The sequence below is a fragment of the Lupinus angustifolius genome, chromosome LG01, assembly GCF_001865875.1.
Source record: "Lupinus angustifolius cultivar Tanjil chromosome LG01, LupAngTanjil_v1.0, whole genome shotgun sequence".
Taxonomy (NCBI): Eukaryota; Viridiplantae; Streptophyta; class Magnoliopsida; order Fabales; family Fabaceae; genus Lupinus; species Lupinus angustifolius.
Window position 1 is genome coordinate 29,219,758 of NC_032009.1, and position 5,654 is coordinate 29,225,411.

Genomic DNA, 5,654 nt, shown 5'->3' on the forward strand with positions numbered 1-5,654 from the left:
GTGATTTTATTGTGAGTCAAGAAGTAGTAGAGAGAATAAAACATGTCACATGTATAAGGTACAAAGTAAATATGCAGACAAAAATGCACTGTGAGTGACAATGTCGTTGACCATCTTAAATATTCGGTATTAAAGTTTTTTTTCATATTTCTAAGATTACGCATATATTTATTTTATAGTAAATACTTTTTTCAATTCATGGGAAAAATATCTACTAGGAGAGTTAGCCTCATATACATGTAGATGTTTCCGACTCGAAGGATTGCCTCCAGTGCAAGGATACCTATGAGAAACAAAAAGAAAATACTTCTTTCACTTCAAAAAATTTAGATGTAGGTTAAATTAGTTTTTTTTGTCAAATTAGTCCTTATTAGGATCTGCTGCGAGAGTAGCCTCATATACATGTAGATGTTTCCGACTCGAATGATTGCCTCTAGTGCAAGGATACCTGTGAGAAACAAAAAAAAATACTTCTTTCACTTCAAAAAATTTAGATGTAGGTTAAATTAGTTTTTTTTGTCAAATTAGCCTCACACTATTATCTACCATTTATTTGTGTTACTTTTTTTGAAAAGTCAACAATAATTAAACATCAATGGTAGATGATACAATAATAGTGTATAAATCTTGTATACTGTCAATGCATACATCCTTTTCTCTTATAAAATATGCTAAAAATAATTAATTTACTACCTTTTCAAAAGTTTGGGAACCATTTTTTATTTTGAAGATCAAATTAGTAAAGTTGAAAATCATATGGGACCCAAAAGAGTATGTAATCTTTATTTTATGTGTAATATTTTCCTTAAATAAGAAATGACTACTAGTATTATAGAGGAAAATATAGCAAAGTTTCATACTTGTTTAAGTCAAAGATAAAAAATTCATGATATTTAATGAAATTTGGTAAATTCCACTTAACTATGTTTTAAGGGTCTTTCTTTATTTATATTTATGTAGGTTGCTTTTACTTAATTTAACTTTTAATTTTGTAAGGTTTAAATTTATTAGATGCACTTTTTTATTTGATTTGAATGTGTATGGCTATATGTATTATGCAAGACACACTATTCATAAATATATTATTCTCCTCTATCATAAACTTGGAATTCATAAGTATTTAGTAATTATATAACATTGATTTTTAGTAATGTGAACCAAAGTATTTGTACAAAAATACACATTTTATATTATTTTGCACAACTTAAGTGTTAAGGTCGGCGTAGTTGTAACTTATAGGGTGTGTTTGGTTTCAAGAAATATTTTCTATTTCTATTTCCTATTTTCATTTTTAAGAAACAATTTTCATTTCCATGTTTTCATTTCCTGAAAATATGTTTGTTATTATCATTTTCATTTTCATAACTATGCACTCTAAACTTTATAAACAAGGATAATTACTCTTGCAAAATGAATCCAATTCTAAATTCTAATCACTAAAGTAGTCAAACCAATAATTTTATAGAATGTCTACATATTTGATACTTACATTTTTTTCCAATATATTTTATGTCAATAATACGTTGAACATTTTTAGTTGTTGGACTTGGTCATTTGCTATTATTACAAAAGCGTGCGAAAAGTCATAATGAGCATAATGCAGTTGCAGATGCTCTCCAAAAAAGGTAAAGTTAAAATAAATTACTTACGTACAAGTGTTATACTATTTAATTAAGGTTGCAGTAACATCAAAAAGCGTCAAATTTCATCCCTAAATCATATATTATCATAATCATCATCGAACTATTTCAACAATATCATAAGAGAGACGAATAAAAATTATTACGTTGAGAGATAAAGAAATAAATTTTATTATGAAGATGTGTCATAGTAAGGACAAGGGATGCCCTCATCAATTGATTTCAGCATTTTGTTGATTAGTGAAGAGAGTAATTGAAAATAATATTCCCCTCCTTCCATATCTTTTGATGTTTAACGTTATGCACATATTTTCAAAAAATATTAAATGAAGTAAAAATTCAATAAAATTTGACTAAAATAGTCACATTTAATACACGTAAAAAACTGGATTAAAAATGAAATGAAGAAACATGTGGAGAAAATATTAGTAATAAATAAGGGTATAATTGGAAAGTAAAATATAAATGTATATTGGGTTTCCAAAACATCAAAAGATTTGGAATAACATGAAAATGTTAAAACATCAAAAGATATAGTTCGAATGGAGTAATAAAAGTCTTAAAATTTTCAGCAAAATGTCATTGTCTTATAATTGAAAATATTGGAAATGATATTTTTTCATTTTCAAAATTTCCGGAAATGAAGCTCATGTTTTCAAAAATATAAAAGGAAAACAACACAACAAACATGTTTTCACCCTCATTTTCTGATTTCATTGAAAATGAAAACAGAAAATGGTCAAAGCAAACACACCTAATTATTCATTTTTTTGTTTTCATTTTCCATGAATTAGTTGTGGTTAGTTTTTAGTTTTTAATTTTATTTTTAGGTATAAGATATGATTAAATAGATACCTAAGTGCTTATATCTTATATCATTAAACTTGTAAATCATGATACATTTTAAAAGTGATTTAGATTGAAATATATGAGTAAAATAAAATATTTCTTTCAGTGGTTTACCTCATTATGAATCATCTTTTAAAGTGATTTATGGTGAATTATCAAATAAAATGTTGTTATAATAGCAAAGTGATTTACCTCATTATAATTATGATATTGAATACATTAATGAAAATATAATTTAGTAGCTAATTATCTCATTAGAATACAAGAAATTTACTAATGTTTTTGTTAAAGATGACATATTTCTGAAATAATAAAAAATAACATAAGAATGAGTTGAATTGTAATTATTAATTTTGACTAAAATTAAAACTTGGAACTGGTTAAAAATTTATTTAAACACTAGTTTAGAAATTAAGGCAATTGGATTAAATATTATTAAATAAATGTGTAACGTCCCGAAAATTACGCCAACAATATTGCCAAAAAATGGGTAAAAAAAATTTTGCATTGTAAAACTCCTCCATTTACATTTGATTCCTTTTCGAGACATCACGTTAAGTAACCTAAATTGCAGAAAATACAACAATAGTTACATAATGGTAAGGGTGGAAGTAGGCCAAGTTAGGCTCTGCCTTAAACAGGCCCAGCCTATATAGCATATAGGAGCTTGGGTCTGGCCTATTAGCTTGTTTAAAAAAAATTCAAAGCCTAGGTCTGACATGTTTAAAAGTCTGGTATGGTCTGTTAGTCTGTTTAAATGCCTATTATACTATATGCTCATGAAATAGGCTATTATGTCTACATTTTAATGGGCTTATAGACTTATTTTTAGTTAGGTCAATCTAATTCTAATAATTAAATTATATTTTTATATACATTTTTACATTAATATTACATATATAATAATATTACTTATATTAAAATAGTATAATTTTAACATTCTCATATAATATAACTAAATAGGCCGGTCTGTTAGACTTAATAGGCCTTTTAGGTGACCTAAAGTCTGGCTTGTTAAGCTAAATATGCTTTTTAGAAAGCCTGATTCTAGCATGTTCGTGAAAAAAGTCTGGCCTGATCTAGCCTATTATAGGCTAGGTAATAGGCGGCATGGCCTGTTTCCACTTTTACCTAATGGTAACCAAAAGCCACTTAATATATCGTGAAATAATTCTTTATTGAAAATGATAGAAAATGTTTATACAAAACTAAAGACGGAAATACAATCTTTGTCTGAACTGAAAACATATACAATATAAATCATCACCTTAAAAGTACCCTATACGGATACTCGTCTCAAGAGCAAAATCGAAATGGAAATGGCTGCTAGTGACTAGCTCTAGTGTTAGAGGGTGTGCTAGGTCACTCGTTGGGGTCCTCCTCTGTCTCAGAATCGGAGGAAATGTCTACCACCTCAATGGAGTCTTCTATACAAACTAAGTCCACACAATCTTCCTCTTCGGCTTCTAGCTTCTCCTCTTCAACCTCCATCTCCTCTTCCTGGTCATTGGACGCACCTTGCGACTTACCTCCCACTCTCGCATCTGCCTGAAGAACGGGCAGCATCCGTCGAGCAGCTCTCCTCCCTGATAGGGAATTGAGCACGTCGTCCCAACTCTGTATCCTAGTAGATGGCCCTACAGTAGTAGGTCTATGAGGAATCACAGACTGGACGGATGGGGCAATAGGTGCTAGTCTCCGAGCAGGTAAAGTGAAAGAAGCCTCCAAGTCCGCATGATGTGAGGGAAAGCGCATCGTAGAACCATTACAAACCATCTCTAGCTCTAAGGCACAAGAGCCTGTGTACGTGTATTGATGTCTGTCACTGCTCTATGTCCCTTCCTGGGATATCAAGAATCGATAGCTCTGAATCCTCGCGGTACGATCCATCTAAATGAGAACACGAACCAAAGACAAGCAGAAATAAAAGAGAGTAAGACATCTAATGAATATTATTCATTGACGGCGTGGAATTACATGAAATATCACATTCAGACAGACACACATAATATACACAATATATAGCTCATACATAAATGCATAATGATGAATAATGTTACAACTTAGATCATGAGGATCAATATCCACGATCTTAATGTATGAATGGTATGCTTATTTCATCCATCCTTACACCAATATTCTCCCAATAAACTATTCGTAAATAACTAAGAGTACAGGTACAATAACAAGTCGATTTGAACGCACCAAAAATTATTCATCGCAATGATATATGATCGATCTGTTACGAAGAACTGTCCATTTCAGGACGGTGTCCTATCAAACACTTTTTGGGCATCCCTCTCATTGATCTTGATTACAAAGAGGGGTTGTCAGAGATCGTCTAGTTTGGGCTGTGAGAACTGTCCAATCCAACAGAATACCTCATCCAGGAATATAAAGGACTCGTCTCACCTAGACTCACCCTCAAGACTTTGCTGACGAATCACAGCCATCATCGTCCCTCTCAACATCGTGGGGCTCATTCGTCTACCGTAAATTTCCTCTCTACTACTTCGTTATTCATAATGAGTATACACACTAACCGAGGTAATTTCCCGATCTTATGTTATCATGTAATATAGGAATAACATCCCTACCACTATGAACCATTGTTGAATTATCCTGGACGACCATATGGTCAAGCCTCTTACGGTCAGACGACCTCACTGCGTGGTACCATGTAATCCTTTTTAGGCATCGCCTTGCTCGCCCTTTTGGGCCACCAGATTGAAAATCTCCGTTGTTATCGATCCCTACGTGTTTTAGTTTCTCAAGTGATGTTCCTTCATGGATAACAACCAAAATACTTGATATTTTAATCTATCATAGGGCGTACAACTTAAGAAATCATCCATACTTAATCCAGGCACACAATCATTTGGTTAAGTACGGGTTTCTAAATAAAAACAAATATAGCTCCCAACTTTTGAGGTAGTTGGGAGATCCGGGTGTCATATTCGGACACCACTATATCACGATGTATTCTACCTCACCTTGGGTTGTAGCGTAGTTGATCTCCTTTACGTGAATGGGTAGGTTGTCCGACTTCGAACGCCTCGAACCTAAACACAAAAACCAATTAGTGATTTACGAGTTAAATCGTTTTCCTACTATTTTAAGATAAAGACATCATGTTAATCTATTTTAAGAACATCCGAGACTTTC